Below are 25,469 nucleotides of genomic sequence, written 5' to 3'. Positions count from 1 at the left end.
ATCCCTCTCTTGGTAATTCACATGTTATATTCAGTTACTGAAGAATCCGAGCAAGCCTTTGGTAAAGTATTCCACTTAATTCCATTTAATTCAGTGTTGTCCAAAATTATTAATCATTGAAAATTACACTTACTCTTTGTTTTATTTTCCTAATGTTTTGTTTAATGACAATTAACATTTTATAAAAACACATTTTATAGTAGAGAATTTTTAATAAAGACTGGACAATAATTTCCCAGTATAGATTTTAATCTGTATCAGGTATAAGTCCCCCTTTTGGCCTGAGCCTTGGCAAATACTACATTGTAATGGTTTTCTCTCTTTGGGTACCAGACCATTCTCAAAATTAGTTAAAGCCTGCAGGTCTTAACATATACACGTGGAACAGCAAGATTATAACACGTAAGTGCAAATTAAATATTATTTTTAATTTTTGAGAGGAAGTCTGGTTGTCAACGATATAATTTGAAATATTCCTTTTACATGTACCCCTCAATCTTTATACTTAGCCTTTAAATTCCTCAGCAAGATCAGGGACCAAACTACTTAGCCACCTAAAAAAAAAAAGAACTTCATGATCCATCTTCAGGGAAGCATGAGGTGCTAGAACATATTCTTTGGTCCTTCCTGAGATATTATACCTTACTAAGAATTTCTGGTGAAATTACTCTTCATCCTTTCAACAGACAATGCACATTTAGTCCAAGGATAGTGCCTACCTCTTTCTGTCTCCAGCCCTTCCTCCCTCTAGCTTCCACTGCTGTCTGTGTTTCTTCCTTACTTACTGAATTCAAGCAGACTGGAGTCAGCCCTCAGGAGTATTTTTCTTATATGCTGTGTTCTCCATTGGAAGGCTTTATTGATTATAGAAACCCTTGAAATTAGGAGTTTGGTATGTAATCAGTTGTCCTGTTTTTTAACTCTTCTTCAAGAAAATTCTATTCTTTAGAATAATTTGACTTTCTGAGTGTGCAATATCACTGAAAGGATGAAGTAAATGTTTTATAATTGAATGTACAGCTTCAGACCCTACAGAGAGTAAGATTTCAGTTTGAGCACACAGAAAATGATCTGAAGGATGAATGTGACATCTATGAGAATGACTTCTATGACTCCAGAGAAGAGTGAAAAACACCCTTGCTGTGTCAGGTGAGTGTCATCCCATAAATTGTTTGATAGATATTCCGTGTATGGAGTTAGAAAGTCTTAGGCCTAGGCAGAAGGTCTGGGGCTCAGTCCTAAGTATATCACTTAAAAGTGAATATCCTGTGATATTTGAATGGCAAATTACATCTTTGTTCCTCAATTTCTTCCTCAGTACAGTGTTCATTACATATATTTTTCCTACCTCGTAGGGTTGTTTTAAGGAATAGAACATATGATTACTTAGGGATGTCACAATAGCAAGAGAAATAGTTCTCTGATTCCTCTTCTCTCTCCCTTTCCATCACTTTTTACTTTTTATTTTCTCCCTTAGATCTCTCTATTATGCATCACTTCAGGATTTTGGAAGTTGCCTTAGTTCACTTGTCCTCTGAATCTGCTGTTCATACTGCATGTTAGGAACTCAGCCCTGGATCAATTTGGTTTTTACTTTTCTTCCTTCTTTAACTACAACTATAGAGCTCTGCTGGAGAAAAATAACACACATTTACACATTGATGCAGCTATAAATCCATTTCTTCCAACCTCACCTGGATTTTAACACTGTCCAATAATGCCTCTTCTTTTCCCCAGGTAGAATACTGTCCACAGGGGCATTTTCAAACCACGCCCACCCTTCTCAAATACTCAGTCCCTTCATCATGAATTTTGTTTTTTCTTAACAGAAAAGTAGGTACACCCACACATTGTGTTCCCAGAGTTTTATAACTACACAATTGCTTACATCCTAATTTCCCTGTTCCCCCATTTTAAACTGAAATAAGGGAAAAGATTACCATACTCATAAAAAATAACCTGTGCTTCTAATCTCCTCATCTTTGCTTTTTCAGTGATCTAAGCCTGCAGATTATCTCTTCTATTTCATATTTTCATTCTTTTCTTAATAAAATTTATTTTTAAGAGCAGTTTTAAGTTCACAGCCAAATTGAGCAGAAAGTACACAGTTTCCATATTCGTCTACCCCCACACAAGCACAGCCTCCCGCTATCAACATCCCCCCCCCCAGAGCAGTACATTTGTTACAATCATGAACCTTCATTGACACAACATTATTATCCAATGTCTATTGTTCACATTATGATTCACTCTTGGTGTTGTACATTCTGTGGGTTTGGACAAATGTATATGACAGGAAGACACCATCATAGTATTATACAGAGTAGTTTCACTGCCCTAAAAACTCTCTGGTCTCTGCTTATTTATCCCTTCCTCCCCCAACTCCTGTCAACCACTGAGCTTTTTACGGTCTCCATAGTTTTGCCTTTTTCAGAATGTCTTATTGGAATCACGCAGTGTTTAGCATCTTCAGACTGGCTTTTTCCACTTAGTGATATGCATTTAAGATTCCTTCATATATTTTCATGGCTTGATAGCTCATTTATTTTTAGAGTCATCCTCCTTATTTTCACTGTCTCCTTCCTTCCAAGAGAAGTAAATAGTCCTCTAAGTACTTTCAAATTTCGTCAATCTTTAAAACAAACAAAGAAACCACCAAATCACAAAATTGAATGTTCCTACATAGCCTGTTTTCCTTTAGAGATCATCCTCTTCCCCTTTCCTTAATAATCCAGCTTCTTGAATTATTTACAGTGATTCTCTATTTTCTCTTTTTCAATTTACTTCCCACCCACGTGCTGAAATCTAACCTCCACTCACATATATCCACAGTTTCTGTTCATAGTAAGATCAACAAAAAAAACTTTTTCTTTGGCTTCCATGATAACTAAACTCTTGTTTTCCTTTTACTCTTCTTCCTTCTTAATTTACACTTTTCTTCTCCCTCTCTCTCTCTCTCTTTCATTTGGTCTTCTAATTTAATAAAGCTATAGATAGATAGATTTCACTATACAAATTCTATTTGGACAATCTTGTCTATATCCATGCCTTTTATTACAATATAAACTACAGACAATTCTTGTTTTGCATGGTAACATGTAACTAAAACATCTGCATATTAGACTGATGTCTTTGCTTTGCACGGGTACCATGGAACCATGCAAAGTAAGGACACATTTCCTCTATGCACAAGTTTTAGTTAACAAAACACCATGTGATGTGAGGACCAACTATGTTAACTGCCTATTTACACTCTCATCTTTATCCAAATCCTTGCAATTGAATATGTAGTTTTCTACCAATTACTTCCACTGGCTTTATGAAAGCCTTCTAAAAATTTATACGTTCAAACTTAAGTTTTTCAGTCTCCATTACCATATTTTCTATCACAATCAGTCGGTCAGCAGATATTTATTAGCATATCATTGCCAAGCACTGTGCTAGACACTGGTGATATAGTGATGATAGTATTTTAGCAACATGTCTCCTACCTTCTTGCAGTTTACAATCTAGAAAAGAAGCCAACCATGAGGAAATAACTATATAAATAATTACAATTATTCAATGTCCTGTAAAGAGATTATAACTGGAAGAGAAGATAAACCTGGCAGATATCTCCAAGGAACTGATAAATAGGCTGAGATGTGAAAGGTAAATTGAAGCTAGATAGAAAACAGAAGAAAAGAGTAAATTAGAATGGGAAACCACATATGTAAAAGCTCAGGGGGAGAAATATAGGCATCTCTAGGAATTTATATTGGTCCAATCTCATTGATAGGATGAAAGCCAGAGGAAAACTATCACAGAAAACAAATTGGAGAGGTGCATAGGAAATGCTTATAACGGGCTTTGTTGCCCAAGTTTAAACTTGCAAATGAGTCTCATTCCTCCCTATCCCTCACTCTGTTACCAAACCTCATCATCTCTATCTCCTGACTATCTATCCAACTTACTGAAGATTCTCTATCCTGTTTCCTCACTCATATGCTAACCACTATTATCTCAGCTGGATTACTCTTTCATTATAAGGCATCTCTTTAATTTGGCTTGTCCCCTCCCAGATCTGAAATTTCAGCCATACATTGTAATTCAGTGGATAAACAGACAAGCTAACTCTGCTAAATCAATAAAATGAAGATTACTCAGCAATAAAAAGGAGAAATATATATATATTTGTGTGCATGTGTGTGTATATATACAAAGACCAGCAGATTGATCTCTAACAAACCCTTGTAAGAGGCACTGCTTTATATATAAACTCCTTTAATACTTACTAATATTATTTTTAAGTAGTGCTATTTTGTCAGTTTTACGAATAATGGCAGTAAAGTACAGAAAACCTATTGCACAGTTCTTAGAATAGCTTAGATTGTTAAAGCTCCTTGTGTATGCTGTTCCTTCTTCGTGGAACACCCAGTTTCTGGTCCTCTTTCTCAAGGCGTCCCTTCAGGTGTCCCTTCATTTAGGAGGATTTCCCTGATCTTTGAAGCTTGACTTTGTCTCCTGCCATATGCCCTGTACTATACCATACAGCATTATGATAATCTACTGTGAGTCCTTTTTCTTCTCTGAACTATAAGCATGTTGTAAATATGTGTGTAATTGTGATTTCATAATTATTTTTGAATGAATCAACTAATGGATGAATCAAATGGAATACTAAATGCAAAAGTGTTTTGAAAATAATAAATGACCATAAATATAAAGTATGGCTTATAAAAATAAGACTACCAACAATAACAATTATGTTTAATTTTGTTTAATTCAACTGACATTTTCCTGCCTTTTACAAGACACTATATTATGCAGAGGGAGTACATAAAGCTGAATAAGAAATAACTACTGCCCTCAAGGAACTTACATTAAAAATAATGATGCTAATTGCCACAAAGTAGCTTTCTGAAATGAATGCATTTTCAAGTTGTGTGTCTTAAAAAATAATGGCCTAAAAATAATGTATGCAATGTCACTTACGTTGCTTTACTATTGTCCTCTAAGGAATGGTGTAATCCTCATCTTGTGAAGATCTGAAAATAAAATATTTAGATCTGATGAGTCAATTAGAGCGTGGCAAGTAAATCTTACTAAGAATATTCTAGATATGAAATTCTTACACAGGAAAAGTTTGATATCCCACAGGTAAAGAAAAACACTAGTCAGTAATCTTTGAACATGTTACATCACGAGAAAAAATGACTATGACTCATCTCACAAGCATTTTAACAAAGATTCTATTAAAGCAGAGCAAAGTGTTTCATCTTCAAAAGATCTTATTTTTTCATACTCAGGCTGATTATAAAAATGTTTTACACAAAATGAAAATAAATCTAAAAGTTATGATAAATTGGGGAGCAATTTTATACTGACAACTTAAACAGATTAGTGGAAGCCATTTCTTAATTGTGGTTGGTTAGAAACACATCTTTTGCCTTATGTCTGTCTTGTTTTTTAAACTTAGACTTTTTAATAAGAAAGTTATATGGAAAGCCTGTAATAATGAATAATTAACTTAAAGATTATATGTAAAAATAACTCATACAATGCTGACTTAAAAACATGGTATATATCCATTGCTTAAAAACATGGTATATATCTATGTGTAGAATATAAGAAACACTTTTTTATTATTTTATTGTGGTAAAATTGCTTTTAGTAAAGTATACAAATCTCAAATTTAGACTGTTGAGTACTGACTAATGCATATATCCGTGTAACCAGCACTCCAATCATGATAAAAACTTCTATCACTCCAGAAGCTTTCCCCAGAGCCTTTTCCAGTCAACCTCACTAGCCCACCCCACCATAAGCAACTACTATCTTGATTAGTAAATAGCCTCATAGATAAATTTTTAAAAATATTTTTAGAAATTTTATAGTTACATAGAAACCACGGTGATTAACCTTTTAAAAATATTATCCAAACAAAAAAAAATCTCTAAATACAAAAAACAGAAGCATGCAGGATAGAAGAAAGATTTAATGTTATGTTAAAATAGGCAAGAAAATTTAAAAAAAATGATTCAATTAAAGATTGCAAAATTGATATGAATAGTAATGGGCTTATACAACTAAGACAATTCCTTCATCTTAAATGGGAGTCCTTAAAAGATGAAGCCCTCCAATAAGAAGCCCCTTTCCACAAAAGACAAAGCTACATATTGAGTAGAACAATAGATTTTTTAAATGAATGTTGAATATGTAGGAATACGTAACTTCCCTAAATAGAATTTGAGTTTCAGAACCAGAAATAATGCTCTATTCAATTATTGATTGTCCTGAGACTCCAAAGCATTCCATATCTGCTTATCAAAATGTTGTTACCTTAAACATGCATTGGCCTTAACTCTTTCTGATGTCAGCAATGCCTAAACAAATAAACATAAAGAAAAAAAGTTTGTTCTTAGAAATTCACAGTAGGATGAATCAAAGATATTGACTATATATGTTGGACTTAGATGGTTTGCATTGCCTAAATCAAAAGTTTCATATTTAAGTGAATATTTAAACAGGAACCAGACTAATAATGTATAGGAATGAAACCAGCCTTGCAGGAACTAATGACTGCATGACTATCTAAATAGAGCAGTATCTAATCAACTCCGGTGCATTGTAGCCATGCAGACTCACAAATAGACTCGATTTCTATTTTTTACTGAAACAGAATATCAGGATTTAATGTGAAATCTGAATAATGAAGGTTGGTAGCCAATTTATATTTTAATACTGAAGATAACCTTCCAAAAATAGTCACATGAAAAATAATGTTGGTGCCCTTAGACTGCCAGCTGGTGCCACTATTCTAGAACAATAAAAAAACATTCATAATAATATTCTAATACGTAAGGAAAATACTAAAAATTAGTGAGATCACCAAAAACTTTATAACTCAACAAAAATATTAAGTAGTGAATCTACTAATGGAATCAAAATTTATTTGCAGTTAAGGCTTATGCTGTTTATATTAGAACATGCTAGGTGACAACATGGAAACCTAGAGAAGAAATTATTCCAGCTTTGGGCATATGGCACCAAATTCTGCAAAAGCATCAGATAAGAAGGGCTGAAAGATATCTGTTGAAATTGGCCAATTTGAAATCCTGCTTAACCAGAGCCAAGAGTTTCAATAAATTAGTGGGAATGGAATGTGATGTACAGACTCCTTCAAATATTCTCAATAACATTCCTTTTCTTTTTAAAAACTTTTTAACAATGTCCACAGTTTACTAGAGTTCACTCTTAGTGTTTTACATTATATGATTCTTGACAAATGTATAATGACACGTATCCACCTTTATAGCATCGTACAGAATAGTTTCACTGACCTAAAAATCTTCTGTGGAGGGCCTCTTTGTCTTTGCTTCTGTCCTAATCTCTAGCTACTGATGTTTTTACTCTCTTTTAATTTTTTATGTATTAAGAATATTCATAAGATGCAAAGCTAATTATCTCCCCTCCTGCCCATGATGTTAGGGCCAAATTCTTACAAACCGAAAAAACAAAAATGGACTTGTGATTAATTTTTTTTTTCTTTTTTTTACTGAATCCATCCAAACACTTACAGCTGCTTGCTATTTTGACCAAGTATAACCATTTATACCTTCCTGGTAGGATTTGAAGGGTATAGAAAACAAGGTGAAGCAAGGTGAAGATCAGAGGTTAACCTAGAAAGTACATCCAAGACACCTTATAATAAAGTGCAATTCATTTTACCTAACAAAGCCACTTCAGTGAGGGCTGTTTTAGTCTGCTTTTTGGCGCAAAACAGATGTTTCAAGTGAAGAAAATTTAAAGACAGGCTTCCTTTCAGAAGTATACATAGGGTAAAGGAAAAATGAAAACAAACACCAAAAACACCAACAGCAAAAACAAGAGTGCAGTACCCAGAGTTAACAGCAGTCCAAGCCATTACCACAACTGTGGTTAAATGGGCCAGAGGAGAGAAGACCGTATCATCAGAGATGCATGAGGTTGGAACCATGGATGAGGGGGCTCCCTAAGAGGGCTCTAGTTATTTAGGTATTCAACAAGTACTAAAGAAAGGTGTCATGGCAAAGAAGAAGTAGAGCAGTAATACTCTTAATTTCTCTTTCTTCCTGACCTCTCATGTCCTGCGGTGTTTCCCATCGGCAAAACCACATGGCAAGCCAAGTCAGTAAGGGGTCTAGGTAATGCAATTAGCAGGTGTCAGCCTCCCAGCACCCAGAGCAGCAGAGGGTGGAGAGCAGAGCTCTTTTTCAACAGAAGAGAACCAGCACAAGCAATTATCATTTTACTTGTATAAGTGAAAGGAAAAATATAAATCACTGGTACAGTTATACATTTCTGTAACTCATTATGTAATTCTGCTATGTGTTATTTTAGATAAAAAGGATGTATAATATTTGGAATTGTGTTCAACACATTGAAGTAGGGTGTCGAGCTAGGTCTGGGACTCTGGTGCTCACAGACCCCTTGAGCCCGTTCACAAACCCATCACACTCAGGTCTATGAGCTAGGTAACCGGCAAAAAGGTCCTTGGAGTCTTGGCTGAAGTAGTAATAATCTTTATTCAGCACACACAACACTATGAGCTAAGGAGTATAAAGATAAACTCAGAAACTCCAAAACTCAACTGCTACCGGCAAAGTCCAAAGAGAAACTGAAACTGAGCAGATGCCAGCAGAGTGAACACGCTCTATTGTTAAATACCAGCTCTCTGCCACCAGCCTGCTTCACAAACTGCAGAACACACAATAGCTACAAAACTAAAATGATACATTGGCTCACATGCGCACTAACTCCACCCACACAACTTGTTAACAAGAAATGTGTTGGTGGACCCTCAACCAGACCTGAGACGAGGGAGACTGACTAAATTATTCTATTTTCCCCACATAGGGATATGCAAAACTCAGATATAAGATGCACTATTTTCGATTTACTAAATATCCATTGTTGGACTACTGTGTACAAGCCTTGCTCTGGGATGATTTTATGTAATTCTCTACAGTCAAGAACATAAGAAGAAACAGACTTAAAGTGCAAAATGAAGAATTTATCATTAGCACTAGTAAGACTATATCACTGTGTAAAAGATTTACCTGTGTGAGCTGACAGATTAGTAAAACTACAGACAGAGCTGTGAAACCAGGTTTCTTTATACCTAGGTTGTAATTCTTTTTCTAATGGAAAAATGATGTTCATCTAGAAATATACTAGAATTCAGTAATTTATACTCACAGGTCCAAAGAAATTTAACCTACTCATAATGCCAATTTATGTGTATGAATGTCATAGAAATAAATTGCTTTAGAATTCTACCCTGTAAACACAAGCAAATAAATGGCTATCAGCATCAGTAATGTATACTTGTACATGCCAGTATAGAATCACTCTGTGGGATTTATTTATTAGCTTCAGCATCAAAACTACATTCAACAATAGAGGCAAACTTCCATAAAAATATTTAAATATTATGCTCTTGTTTACTATATTTTATCATATGTGACTGCACTACAAATAAAACTGACTAGACGTTTTTCCCCACAAGTCATCTGAGAAATGCTCTACCAAGAAAACCTTTCCTCACACATGAAGAGTGTATTAGTTTTCTAGGGTTTTTGTAGCAAAAGTATCACAAACTCTGTGTCTGGAAACAACAAAATTTCTAGTCTCACAATTCTAGAGGCTAGGAGACTTAAATCAAGACTTTAGGGCCATCCACTTACTGAAATCTGTTGGAGAATTGTATCAGTATGCTTTCTGTGGCTTATAACAGAATACCTGAAACTGGGTAATTTATAAAGAAATGAAATTTATATTTTTATAGTTTTGGAGGCTGGAAGCCCACAGTCCAAGGGATGCATCTGATGAAGGGAACTCTCTACAGAGCCCCGTCACAACATTGTGTATCACCTGGGGATAATCAGAAGCACTCCCTGATAACCCATTAAACCCTTGACCATTAATGAGGACATGGTCCTCACTATTCAATCACCTTTTAAATGGCCCACCCTTTAAGTGCCATAATCAGATTTCCAACCTCTTACCACTGTTACAGTGGGGATCAAGTTTCCAACAGATGAACTTTTGTGGGACGCATTCAACCATAGCAGAAATCCTGCCTTGCCTTTTCTTATCCTCTGTTGGTTTGCCAGAAATCTTTCGTTTTCTTTGCCTTGCATCTGTGTAGCTTCAGTCTCTGTCTTCATCTCACATGACATTCTTATTGTGTGTCTCTGTCTTCACATAGTCTTCTTATAAGGACACCAGTCATATTGAATTAGGGACCCACCACCCTACTCCAATATGACCTCATCTTAACTAATTACCCTTAGTCCATTTTGTACTGCTATAACAGAATATCCAATACTGGGTAATTTATAAAGAGCAGAAATTTATTTCCTCACAGTTCTAGAGTCTGGAAGGTCCAAGATTAAGATTCTGGCATCTTACCAGGCAGATTCTTCTTGTTGTGTCATCGCAGTGGCAGAAGTCATCACATAGTGAAAGGGCAAAAAGAAAGAGAGGGAGCAAATCCATTCCTGTGATGCTGGCATTAGTTTAGTCATGGGGCTGAAGCCCTCATCAGCTTAACACCTCTTAAAGGTTACCTCCCAATACCATCATAACGGCAATTCAATTTTAACATGATTTTTGGAGGAGACAAACATTCAAACCCTTGCAGACCTTATTTCCAAATCAGATCATATTCTGAAGTATGTGTTTAGAACTTCAACATATCTCTTGGGGGGACACAATTCAATTCATAGCAAAGAGTAAGTGATAAAACTTTAAGCACACATCTATAAAGGGGAACTGAGTAGGTTCTTATAAAATAATTATATTATTCCATATTTTAACAGAAAACATTTCTGATATTTATTAAGTATGTTTAAATTGTATTTAATTGATTTAAATACAGCCAAATGAAATGTAAACAAATTAAATGAGAATTTTTTGATGTGTTCAGTCAAAAGCTATTTTAATTTTCTACTAACCATGACACTCTATTGGCAAGTTGTCTTGGTATTAGAAATACTTGGAGTTTAAGAAACACTAATCAGAGGATAAATCAGGGTAGGATAATACTGGAGAAAAAAGGATAGTTTTAGAGTGTTGCTGTAGTTAGGGCTAGAAGCAGTAGGGCCTAATTTAGACTTAGAAGAAGAGAAATAGAAAGGAGGCAACAGGATATGGTGTGAGACACTTTGCTGTTGACATCTACTAGTTCTATTAAAAGAGTGCATTAGCCAAAAATATTTTTTGAAAAAACCAAATTCCACTCTTGATAGAAAAGCAATAAAAGAACTTCATTATTAGAGGTCAGGCAACTCAGACATTCTTCAAAAAGAGTAAGTGGGCAGATAAGACTTGGGAATCAAACACCTAGGAAAACATTCATTTATCCATTTACCCGTTTATTGGATGGATATTTATTGATGGTTCCTGCAGGTAGTGGGGATAAAGCCACTAATAAAATGAGTATTATTAAATCTAACAATTTCATAGAGTAAGACAGACAAGAAACATATCATATGGAAATGCAGTGATCAGGTTGGGGTTTAAAGTGTTGCTATTTTATAAAGAAATGGCCTTTCTGATAAAAAGGACTTGATGCTGAGTGATGTTGAGCATTTTTTCATATGTCTGTTGGCCACTTGTATATCTTCCTTAGAGAAATGCCTGCTTAGCTCTTTTGCCCATTTTTTAATTGGGTTGCTTGTTTTCTTCTTGTAAAGTTGTTTGAGTTCCTTGTATATTCTGGATATTAATCCTTTGTCAGATGTATATTTTGCAAATATTTTCTCCCACTCTGTTGGTTGTCTTTTAACTCTGTTAATTGTTTCTTTTGCTGTGCAGAAGCTTTTTAGTTTGATATAATCCCATTTGTTTATTTTTCCTTTGGTTGCCCGTGCTTTTGGGGTCGTGTTCATGAAGTCTATGCCCAGTCCTATTTCCTGAAGTGTTTCTCCTATGTTTTCTTTAAGAAGTTTTATTGTTTCAGGGTGTATATTTAAATCCTTAATCCATTTTGAGTTGATTTTAGTATATGGTGAGAGGTATGGATCTAGTTTCATTCTCCTGCATATGGATATCCAGTTATCCCAGCACCATTTGCTGAAGAGGCAGTCCCTTCGCCAGTGAATAGGCTTGGAGCCTTTGTCAAAGATCAGATGGCAGTAAGTGTGTGGGTTGATTTCTGGATTCTCTATTCTATTCCATTGATCAGTGTGTCTGTTTTTATGCCAGTACCATACTGTTTTGGTTATTATAGCTTTGTAGTATAGCTTAAAGTCAGGTAGTGTTATGCCTCCAGCTTTACTTTTTTTGTTCAGCATTGCTTTGGCTATGCGTGGTCTTTTATTGTTCCATATAAATGACTGGATAGTTTTTTCCATTTCTGAGAAAAATATCTTTGGAATTTTGATGGGGATTGCATTGAATTTGTATATCACTTTGGGTAGTATGGACATTTTCACTATGTTGATTCTTCCAATCCAAGAGCATGGGATATCTTTCCATCTTCTTGTATCCTCTCTAATTTCTCTCAGCAGTGGCTTGTAGTTCTCATTATAGAGATTTTTCACCTCCTTGGTTAACTCAATTCCTAAGTATTTTATTTTTTGGTGGCTATTGTAAATGGGCAGGCTTTCTTGATTTCTCGTTCTGCATATTCACTATTGGAGAAAAGAAATGCTACTGATTTTTGTGTGTTGATTTTGTATCCTGCTACTGTGCTGAAATCATTTATCAATTCCAGCAGTTTTTTGTAGAGGTTTTAGGCTGTTCGATATATAGGATCATGTCATCTGCAAACAGGGACAGTTTGACTTCATCTTTTCCAATCTGGATGCCCTTTATTTCTTTCTCTTCTCTGATTGCTCTGGCTAGTACTTCCAACACTATATTGAATAGGAGTGCAAATCAAAACCACACTGAGATACCACCTAACCCCAGTTAGGATGACTAAAATCCAAAAGACTCTGAACAATAAATGCTGGCGAGGTTGCGGAGAAAAAGGAACTCTCATACATTGTTGGTGGGACTGCAAAATGGTGCAGCCTCTATGGAAAATGGTATGGAGGTTCCTCAAACAATTGCAGATAGATCTACCATACGACCCAGCTATCCCACTGTTGGGAATATACCCAGAGGAATGGAAATCATCAAGTCGAAGGTATACCTGTTCCCCAATGTTCATCGCAGCACTCTTTACAATAGCCAAGAGTTGGAACCAGCCCAAATGCCCATCATCGGATGAGTGGATACGGAAAATGTGGTACATCTACACAATGGAATACTACTCAGCTATAAAAACGAATGAAATACTGCCATTAGCAACAACATGGATGGACCTCGAGAGAATTATATTAAGTGAAACAAGTCAGGCACAGAAAGAGAAATACCACATGTTCTCACTTATTGGTGGGAGCTAAAAATTAATATATAAATTCACACACACACACACACACACACACACATACACACACACACACACACACACACACACACAAAACCAGGGGGGGGGCGGGAAGAAGATATAACAACCACAATTACTTGAAGTTGATACGACAAGCAAACAGAAAGGACATTGTTGGGGGGGAGGGGGGAGGGAGTAGGGAAGGAGGTTTTGGTGATGGGGAGCAATAATCAGCCACAATGTATATCGACAGAATAAAATTTAAAATAAATAAATAAATAAATAAATAAATAAAGGACTTGAGCAGAAAACTGAAAGAAGTGAGTGGGCCTGCTACAAGGATACCTGGGGAGAACTCTTGTAGATGTGAGAAATTGACAGGGCCATGGAGCGGAAACAGGCCTGGCAGGTTCCAGGAACAGCGAGGAGGCCTGTGTGGTTGGAATACAGTAAGGCAAGACAGGAGAGCCCTTGACTGACATTAGACTGATAAACAGGCGCCATGTCATGTGGGGCCTTGTGAGCACTAGGGACTTTGACTTTGATTTCACCTTAACTAATTTGAGGTGCAGATGCTCTTGTTGTCATGTTTGAAAGAAAACACTACAGGTCACTGAAGCAATCATGAGAACAGAAGCTCTGGCCAGCACCTCTACCACTATAGCTTCTGAAGGCTCAATTTCTCTGCTGCCCTTACCAGAATCAATTCTAAATGACATGTTTTTATTCACTTTATTCTCTTCCAAACCATAGTCTCTGGTGGTTGTGTCTGATTGACAGAGTTTAGGTCACAAGCCTTTGAAAAGCCAGGGGAAAAGTTTCTGGCTTTCACCTTTAGGTGGGTCTCACAGAGCAGAAATCCCCATGCACAAGAAGGGTGTCCGAAGCATAACACACCATCTGTACATATTGAAGGTTGTGTGAAGGGTGAAGAAGAAGGAAAACTCAAAGTTAACCCTCTGTATCCAAGTCAGGAAGAATGGGAAATTAGCAGTAACTTGAGCAAAAATGTTGGTCAGAGCAAGAATAATTGGTGGAAAAGAAGACGAGTTTAAGTTAGGATAGGAAAAATTAAAGTGAGAGAACCAAACAGAAAAATTCACTAAAAAGTGACAATGAATATAGATGTAGGGATAAAAGGAGATCATTGATGAAGGTGTAAGTCTTGAAGCCAAATTCATAGATTGAATCATTGTCCATGGGGATTATGTAAATATGCGTATTCTTTCTGGAAAGTAAGCAGTGAAAGTTTAACAAGAATTGGCGAATATAAGTACTCACTACTTCTGTTTTTGTCAATGGGGGATAGGAGTAGTAAAAGAATAGGATGGATTTTAATATACTAAGGTGAAAAAATAAGTGCTTAATAGAGATACTGAGAAATCAGGAATGTTGACCTAAAAGAAAGCAAGGCTAAACATTAAAGTACAGGATTTATTGAGCCAATATTAGAATTGCAACAACTGGGAAAACACACATGGCAGATTGCCTTGAGAAATGTGCTCTGAAGAGGGGTAGCAGAGCTTAGCATTTTATAATCACAAGAAGGGGGAAGGGTCAAAGGAGAGGGAGAGAAGACAGCCCTGCCTAATTACCTCAGTTCTTCTGTTGGTCGTACATGATATATAGATTTGAGATTGTTGCTATGTTACATCCTACACGCAGAGATCTAGGGTAAGTGTTACAAGAAGCATCCTAGGTTATTTTATGACTTTCTGGTGCCATCACATCTGCTTCTAAGTAAAAATGGTCTTATGATAATGATTTTCAGGATAAGTGAATGTGACTATTGTCATCCCAGATTTCCTAAGGTACTATAATTTAGCTGACCTGGTCAGAGCAGATTTTTTTTTATCACGAATAAGAATGATAGAGTATGATAGAGAATTTAAATATGCAAAAGGTTAAAAAGGAGATTAGGTCAAAGAGCATTGTGTTTTATTTTAAAAAGAGAGAGACATCTTTTCTTGCAAGACAGATACAAAGAAATAAAGTAATTGTTTAAAAAAAGAAGAAAAAAATTTGAATGGGGATAAGAGGATTTTATGGAATATGCATGCTAATTTATTTTTGATTATTTATTATAAAATTATATATGATTCTAGCTTTTAAAATGCAAATTACATAGAAAAGTTTGAAGCATTAAAAAAAGGAAAATGCCCTCATCACACCCTTCTTTATCCTCTCCTAGCCCTTTCCCCAAGGCTAACCACATTGTTAAAAATGTACTATGTATTTGCTATGGTGTACATATGTGTACATATATGTGTGTGCAGGTACATAATGACATGAGAAACTTACCACTGTGTTTCCTTCTAGAAATGATTCTATTAGAATCACTGGGTTTGTGACAAACACAACCATGAGGGAATATTGAAACAACGGACACTAATTTCTTCGAACTTTATTCGTCCTGTTAGATTATGTCAGGCTGTAATAAGAAACTAATCCCAAAATTTCAATGGATTAACAAAACAGGTTTATTTCTCACTTAGGTTACATATGTAATGCAAGTTAGGGGAGCATTGTGCTCCGTAAAGTCACTCAGCAACCTGGCTGACAGAGGTTCCACCTTTTGTACTTTTGTACTGGAAATGACACACTTTACTCCTCTTTGTAGCACAGTGGCCAGAAGCAGTCACATGGCCGTACCTTACTACAGTGTGGCTGGGACACGTTGGAAAGCATATTCGTTATCACCTAGCAGTGAGAAAACTCGAACATGTTGATTCACAGCACATCAAACTATCAATATGTTGCTGTTGTTCCAGGATAAAGACAGGGAACTAACAGAGAGTTAATTATAATAATATTGGTAGGTAAATAACCTTCTGTGACCACATAATTTTGTGACTTCAAGTAATTAGTTTTCTTTGAAAATATTTTAACAACGTTTCCTACAGTAAACATACACTAACATAAAAATTTTCTCAACCAAGCATAATCTCTTTTATTAATAGTGATATTCCACAGGAAATAAAAGGAAACTTTTAAAGGCTGGCTATCTCACACTTATAGGTCAAGAATAGTGACAATATTTAAAATAAAACTGTTAATACTTTAAAAAAACCTTGGCCCTTATTATTATACAGACATTGATAGGAATTTACCATTATAACAAATCTGTATGGCTTCAACCTAAAATTCATGGTGTCATGCAAATATTCACTAAACATTTCTTGTCTATTAAAGCAATGTTATAAGCACTTTAACATATATTTACCCATTTAGTCCTATCAGCAACCTTCCAAATTAAGTACTTTTATTGTTCCCACAAATAGTAAGTGATCTGTAAGAAACAGATGAGCGCTTAATTTTCTTTAACACTGCCATCAACGGTCTCACATTTTAAAAATATTCTTCGTTAGACTGCTAACCGAGATTTGTGGCTTCTGTGCTTAACTTTCTTATTCTAGACATGTTTGAATTACAGAGTACAGAGCTTTTAATTTTTTGTTTGCGCAAGGATACATGTAGGTTTACATAAATAAGGTGATAAATATTTACTACCACATTTTTATCTCTCAATTTTTGATTATTGAGTAGAGTTTGATTAATCAGTGCTCTATTGATAGCCCATTGAGTGTTTTTTCCCAGTTTATCCTACTGCAAAAATTGTTCCATGAATAGCGCAGTTAAAGTACACTTACATTTTCTTTCTCAACATCTCCTCCAAAACTGCTGAACTAACCAACACTTCCTACGTACAATGTTTGTGTGTGCCTCTTTTCCTCTCTTTTTTTAATCACACTAATGTCAACATGTGAAACTACCTGATAGAAGAAAGTAGTATATGCAATTTTTCATTTATGAGTGAGCATCAACAACCTGTATGCATCTTTTTCTAAACCATTTTTCATCTTCCTCACCTATGTCTATATGCAGTTGTTTGTCATTTTCTTAATGATGTATAGAAGTCCTTTGCATATGTGACATAATCATCCCGCCCAAAATTTCCATGTCCTAATGCTCAGAATGTGTGAGTAGGTTGCCATACATTACGAAAGGTACTTTACAGATGTGATTAAGTTGTTGTGGAGAGATTGTCCTGGATTATATGGGGGGGGCCAATGTAATCCAAGGTTCTCATTAGAAGGATGCAGTAAGGTGAGAGGCAGAGGAGATGTGATGACAGAAGCCGAGGGAGAGGAGGCATTGTGATAACAAAAGCAGAGATCTGAATAAGGCCATTGCTGGAAGGGGGTTGCAAGCCATGGAATGGAGGCAACCTATGTTAGTATTTCTGTTGCTTATAACAGAATACCTGAAACTGGGTAATGTGTAGAGAAATGAATTTTATTTCTTACAGTTTTGGAGGCTGGGATGTCCACAGTCCAGAACTAAGAAGGTGAGGGCCTTCTTCTTGGTAGAAACCACTCTATGGGGTCCAGTGGTGACCAGGGTGTCACGTGTTGAGAATGGGCTGAGCAAGTGAGAGCTAACCTGCTCACCCATTCTCTTTAAAAAGCCATCAGAACCACACCCATTTTATTCCACGAATGGATCAATTTATTCATGAAGGCACAGTCCTCACAATCTAATCACATCTTAAAAGCTCCGGGCTGAGCCCGTGGCACACTCGGTAGAGTGCTGCGCTGGGAGTGCGGCGACGCTCCCGCCGCGGGTTCGGATCCTATATAAGAATGACCTGTGCACTCACTGGCTGAGTGCCGGTCACGAAAAAACGACAAAATAAATAAATAAATTAAATAAATAAATAAATAAAAGCTCCACCTTTTACATTACCATAATTGGATTTGCCACCCTCTTACAATGGATATCAAGTTTCCAAAATATGAACTTTTAGGGGGACATATTTAACTCATAGCATAGCCTCTAGAAACTGAAAAAAACAAGGAACGGATTCTCCCCTTAGAACCTTCAGAAGGAACACAGCCGAGCTGACTCCTTGATTTTTACCCTGTAAAATCCATATTTGGACTTTTCACTGCCTAAAATGGAGGACAATAAATTTGTGTTGTTTTTAGCTGTGAAGTTTGTAGTATTTTGTTACAGCAGCAATAGGAAACTAATACAGAATGCTAAGGCAATTAGTCATTTGCCAATTGATATGTGCAATTACTTTCCTAATTCTGTTCTTCTGTTCTTTTTTCTGATTATTTTTTTCTTTGCCACAGTACATTTTAAAGGTTGGTCTAAAAGTTGATATTCAAGTGTCAAAGTTTTTCAAGTAATTTCATGGTTTTGCATTTTTATATACAAAACTTTGACCTATCTGGATTTATTCTGATGATGCAATTAAGGTGTCAACATAACATCATTGATTTTACAAATGATTAGCCAACTGCTTTATTATTTACTTAGCAATCCCTTTCCCCCAATTAATTTGAGATATTATCTTTATTATATTTCAAAATCTCATGTGTTTTTGTGTTTATATCAGGGCTCTGGGCTACATTTCATCAGTGGGTTAGCCAATACCTGTTCCAGTATCAAACTATTTTTATTAATGTCATTTTGTGATACATTTTAATAGCCTAGAGTTCTATTCAGTTCTCATTACATCTCTTTTCCACAGTTTTGTAGATTCTTTTCCCAAGAACTTCTGTATAATTTTAAATTATATTGTCATCAACATCACTACCACAGGAACCATAGAAACAAACAAATGGATAAACATACAAACAAGTAAATAAAAATAAACAAAAAAACCCTCTCTGATAATATTTTGGTAGAGATAGCATTAATTTTAAAGATCAGATTAGGCAGGATATGACATAGTGTATATTTATAATATTGAAAAAAAATAAAGTTGGAGTAAGCATTTTATCTGATTTTAAGATTTATTTTCAAGCTATAATAATTGAGGAAGTGTGGTACTAGAGAAGAGATGGACACATAGATTACTAGAACAGAATCAATAGAACAGACAGAATAAAAATAGACCATAAAAATATTACAATTTTTGGCAAGGTGCAAAGGCAATTCATTGGTGAGAGAGAGTTATTTTAGAAATGGGGCTGGAACAATTGGACATTAATATGGGGACAGAAAGAACCCACCCTAAATATTACACCTTATAAGATATTTACTCAAAACGGATCACAGGTCTAAATGTAAAATGTAAAACTAAAACAATTTTGGAAGAAAATATAGGGGAAAAAAAAGATCATGACCTGATCTTAGGCAAAGAGTTCTTAGACATGACAACAGAACATGGTTCATAAATTTTTTAAAAACATGGAGTTATTAAAATTTAAAACTTCACTGAAGAACACATTGCTTAAGGGTTGAAAAGAAAAGCTATAGACTGGAAGAAAGTACATGCAAACTTGTATCTAGAATATATATATGTATATATATACGTGTGTGTGTGTTTTAAAACTCTCAACTTTCAAAAATACAAAAATAAACAATCCAGTTTAAAAATAGGCAAAAAATTAAATAGATATTTTTAAAAAGAAGATATGCAGATCAAAAATAAGCACATGAATATTCAAATCAGAACCATAATTAGATACCACTACATGCTTATTAGGACAACAAAAATTAAAATTAAAAATGGCTAACATTACTGACAAGACTAGTTCCTGCATGGATGCAGAGCAATTAAAACTCTCATACACTAGTAGTGCGAATGCAAAAATGCATAGCTGTTTACAAAAAGGTTTTAATTTAATTATTTGCTACTTAATCTTTTAACCTAACAGGCATAGTTTCCCAAAAAGATCACAAGTTCATAAATGTGGGTGATGTGTTTTATAATTCAGATTACTCCAGAAGTCTATTTCTTGAACCCTGTTGACACTCAAAAATAATTTCTTTGGAAGATAATTATGAAATTTTTTGTCTGATTTAGATTGATGACAGTTACAATTTTGACTAATTTCTCCTCAACCTGAATAAGCACAAGAAAGTGCAACAGAAATGTAAAAATATGCACCCAAACTAGTTTGAATCAGCCTTCCCTAATCCCTCATTTTTTGATGCTAAGAAAAAGAGCATAAATTGAAAATCACAGTTTGTCCTTCTATTTCATATCTGAAACATTCAGAGTAGAATAATAACTTTAGTGTCAGGCAAGTAGGTGATTGATTTGGTTGCTTAATTCACTAGGTACCATATCACCCAGGGCAACAAAGGAAGAATCAGACTAACTGATTATTTTTGTCACTTCCAACTCAATGGATTCTTGGGGAGGCCTCTGGAGAAAAGCTGCCCAAATGATAAATAGAGATTTCCACCTTCTGAATTGTATCCATAGATTTTAGTATTCTAGCCCTCTCTAGTTATTTCCTTTCTATTCTGTGTTCATTTATAAATCTTTTAGAAAGATGGAAAGAGACAATCTCCTTAGTGAACATTTAGGAAAATTCAAGGAAACCAACATAAAACAGATACCACTAACATTTTATTAAGTTGTTAAAATAAAAGGAACAGGTGAAAGCTTTATAGCCTATTCATCAAGCTACAGGAAGCATATTGAAATATAGGCATGATAGAGATTTGGAATTAATGTGTTCAGAGCAATTTCAATGAAATTAAAGGGCGGTAAGACAAAACGTGAAAATACTAGTTTTTGCTTCTCAAAACAATTCCTTATATTTTAGAGAAATCAGGAAAGAATCCTCATCATCAGTGTTTAAAAGAAGTTCTGCATTTTATAATCAGTTCCATTCTGTTCACAAGTTTCTGTTGAGGACACTTTTTCAACAACAGGAACCATTCATCTATAAGAAAGAAAAAAAAGAATTTTTTTAATGAACATTTAGAAAAAGAATTACAGAAATTCTGACATCTAATTAGGCTGTAAATCTAAAGCAACCTAAGTATGTATCAAATAGAAATGAACTGGTTTTAAACAAGACGCATACCTACCCTGCGTAAGTAGTGACCACAGAAAGTTAACCTTAAATGCATTATTAGTCTGGGAGATAACACATTTGGAACAGGAATTTACACTGCCAGCTAAGAAACTTCTAATGCTGAAAAAAAAAAAAAAGAAATAAAAAGAAATACACCAGTTATAACTTATCGCTTCCCCTGTTTACAACTAAAACTCTAAACAAAATATAAAAGTTAATCATCAAGAACTATGAAAAGTTAAAAGTTAAAAATAACAGGCAAAACTTAAAGAATAACCTATGACCACATTGAGTTTCTTTTATTTATTTATTTTTGTCTCCCAGTTTGACCTAAGGGTGTCACCAGTATAAAACTGCCCAGCAAATGCAGACAGAAAATCTCTGAGATAACCCTTGTCTTTCTGGCTACAGAATGGGGATAAGGAGCAAGCTGTCACTGGGGGTAGGGGGTAGCATCACTATGTTTTTTTCTTGTTCTCCTCTTCTGTCCCTGCCTCAGGGTGGAGCCCATCATAGAGCTGCATGTGCAGTGGTAGCAGACCTAAAACCCTAAGAGAAAAACCTATCCTTCTGACCAGAATAATTGAAAAAAGGGGACCGTGATTTCCAAAGAATGAAAGAGTAGGCAGAGTAGGAACTCCATTATTTTTCTTCTTATTTTTTTTTTCTGCCACCGTTGTGCTCCAGGGTGGACCCATTAATGAAGAAACGAGCAAGCAATGGAGCAGGGAACTAAGACTCTGAGAGCAGCTCTGTTTTTCAATACAGAGGAGGCTAAAAGGGACCCCAAGAAGTTGCTGAGTATGTGAGAGATCCTATAGATCTCCTCTGAGGAGAAGGCTGGAGAAAAGGATTCCCTGACTCTCTGCGTGAAATAACAAAGTCCCAGACTCACCCCTGAAATGCACGTGCATGGAAAAGACCAAAAACATCATCTCAAAGGCTGTGAGAACTGAACTCTAATATAAACTGAGATCCTAGCCCAGACTAATTCATGACAGGTTGCATGCATGAGGTAGACCCGAGGCAGCAGAGCAAAGGCTGTGAAAATTGAACTTACATTAGAACCACAGCTCACAGAAAGTGAGACCGGATGTACAGTCTGAACCTAAGCATGTAGATTGACTGCTAAAAACAGAACAGAACGAAATGTACTGTCTCCTGAAGATTTTAAAAGGACTCAGTGTGTCACAAGATAATACACAAAATGGCTATGGCATAACCTAAAATTATTCAACATACAGAGAAACAGAAAAATAGGAGCTATTCTCAAAGGAAAAATTAATCAACAAAGAAAAGCTCCATGGTGACCTAAATATTGGAATCATCAAAGACCTTAAGGCAATGCTTGTAACCATGCTCTATGAAATAACATTAAACTATCTTAAATTAATGAAAAACATAGTATTTCTCAGCAAAGATAGATATTATAGTAAGAGCCAAATGGAAATGTTAGAAGTAAAAAAAAAATAAAACATCTAAAACAAACAAAAAAAATCACTAGATGGGAACAAGAGCAGAATGGAGATGACAGAAGAAGTATTCAAAGAAATTGAAGACAAATTAATAGAAATTATCCATTCCTAGAAGAGACAGAAAAATATATTGAACAAAATGAACCCAGGAGCCTGTAAGACAATATCAAATTTGGAAAGATTCATCCATTATATCTTCACACTTTTTTTTTCCTTCTCTTAGAAATTTAAGTTATATCTTTTGATATTGTATTTTAATATTTATTTTACAATTAGTTCCAAAAATCTATAGCGCTTTAAACATTTTACAAATAAATATAAAGCTATAAGAACATTTTGTCTTCATAACTCAAGAAATCAAGGTGAACCATTTTTTTTATGAGTAGAATTTTAATTAACAGTCTTAGAAAATGAAAAGAGTTTAGTTTCTTACAGTGGCATCTTAGATATCCAGAATAACCACTTTCTAAAATAAATAAATAAACAAACAAAACTAAGAATCTGGTCACAAGAAAAGAAAGTTCCTCTTGAATGCACTGTTAATGTTGTATTGCAAAGGAGAAATTTCCAGGGATTGAAATAAAAATTGCTTAAAATCAAAGTGCTTTGTAAGTTATATTGAGTGAATTTGCCCACCTTGTTTATACTAGTAGTTCAATATTAACAATTAATTATTAACTATTAATTACTAACTCAAAGAGAGAAGTAAAGGCCTTAAGCGGCATGAATGGGGGAGTTTGACCTGAAATGACTGCTTAATGTTGACATCCTTAAATAATATGACACTAAATTAAAATTAAAAAGTCATATTCATGAGATTGATGAGATAAGTTGTATTTATTTTTGTTTTTCTTCTGTTGCAAGCTGAGCACTGGTCTGGAAAAAAAATTGTCTACTAAAATTATAGCCATAGGCCTGCCTTCACAGAGAAATTAAGTCTAAATTCATACTAATATTATTATGGAAACTGCATGCTGATTAATGAAAATAAAAAGCAGCTATGTTATAGTAACTTTCCTGTGCTACCTGAAAGAAAAAAAAAAATTATCTGGAGAAATTTACTTTAAACTAATGCATTATAAGTTTCTGATATATAAAGCTCCACAAGCTTTAGTAAGTGATGCAGAATTATAATGATATATGAGGAAAAATGTCAGGAGGATTGTCTGAATACATTAAAGAGAGCAAAGTTAGATGCCAAGATGTTTAGAAAGTAAAGTAAATTAATTCTGCTTTCAAAAAAGCACACAAAATCCCATACTTGATTCTAACAAATAAACCTATACCATATTGTAGTGATTTTGTAGAAAGAACACTGAAAACAAAACAAAAATCTTAAAAGAAACCAGGCCTGGTGCTGTCTGAGCAGATGGGTGGCAGGGCTTCATCCTGCTTTTCCACATACCAGAACAATTCCTTCATGAATGTATTGCAAGATCAACCTAATAAGACTCATGCAAGCAATTATACTAGCTACTCTCCTGTAAACAGAGCCTTAAAGCTAGCTGCTATTCTAAGTGCTGTTCAGAATTTAATGGCTGAAGAACGGTGAGACATAGTTTTATTAAGAGATAGTTGCCTCAATTTTTTGCTGCTGGCAGAATCTAATAAGGTAAGAGGAATAGAAACCTGTGGAACTCTGTGGAAAAGTGACCTATAATTAATTTACTATTACCCACGTAATTGTGCCAAAGCAGTCTGCAGGAGCAGATCACTGGGACATGGAGAATGCAGAAAAATTATTCAGTGTTCAGAATCAACATGCTCTCCTGACTCTGGGCTGAATTCACACACATCGGACCCAAAATGCCTTCTTATCCAGCATGGATTTTCACACTCACTGTTCCTATCAGCTCATGTTGCCAGAGGCAATTGCCATTGTCTGTTCACCAAAACATGGAGACACAGGCATCTTCAAACTTGCCAATGCTGGCATGCTTGAGGTTTCCACTTGTAGAAAGAAGAGCTTTTGTCCACACACCAGGGACCCTAGGCTGTTTAATATATGTTAATAAATGTTGGTAAAAGACGTAAAAATAATTGTGCTGGATCTGAGGTGATATGTTTCTAATTTTAGCACCATCAACAACAGACACCTGTCCATGGGCATATGGTTGCTGGATTTTCTTAAGATGTATCCAGAAATGTTTGATATTTTATGCATTTTAGATGAGAAAATTTTATATTTATTGCTCTTGCACATTCTGAAATTTTCTTTTTGTGTTGTATTTTCCCAGGAGAGGTCTCAATGGTGTTAAATCAATACTTATAAAAGTATTGTGATTAAATAAATTGTCTTGTAAACAACCAAAAGAAAAATTAAGAAAAAATGAAAGGAAGGAAGGGAAGGGAAGGGAAGAGAAGGGAAGGGAGACGAAGAAGAAAAGGAAAACTTCATAACTGAGAATGTTAATTAGACTGAGGACAAAATTTCAACAAAACAGAAATATTCTAAAAAAGCTGAGAAAAATAAATTAAAAGGAACCATTTTCTACTAAGGTAAATTATTATTCAAGAAAAAAAGAAGAAAGTTAAAAATTATTATTCAAGGAAAGATAAAAATACATTTTCAGATAATCAAAATTCAGGCAGATGATTGCTAGTACTACCTGACTAAAGAACCTTCCACAGAATATCCCTGAAGGAAGAAACTGAACACGGAAGAATGAACTGAGCTGGAAAAAGAAATGATAAACAAATAACCTGAAATATATATGAATAAATATATACAAACATTGGACAGTGTAAAATATATAATATCTAATT

General features: G+C 35.0%; 1 pseudogene; it reads left to right on the top strand.

The window, feature by feature from the left end:
- The first annotated feature begins 13,787 nt into the window (after positions 1–13,787).
- Positions 13,788–24,763, top strand: LOC134380908 (AMSH-like protease; annotated as a pseudogene).
- Positions 24,764–25,469: the final 706 nt, after the last annotated feature.

The sequence above is a fragment of the Cynocephalus volans genome, chromosome 6 (genome assembly GCF_027409185.1).
Source record: "Cynocephalus volans isolate mCynVol1 chromosome 6, mCynVol1.pri, whole genome shotgun sequence".
Taxonomy (NCBI): Eukaryota; Metazoa; Chordata; class Mammalia; order Dermoptera; family Cynocephalidae; genus Cynocephalus; species Cynocephalus volans.
This window is presented reverse-complemented; position numbering and strand designations above follow the sequence as displayed.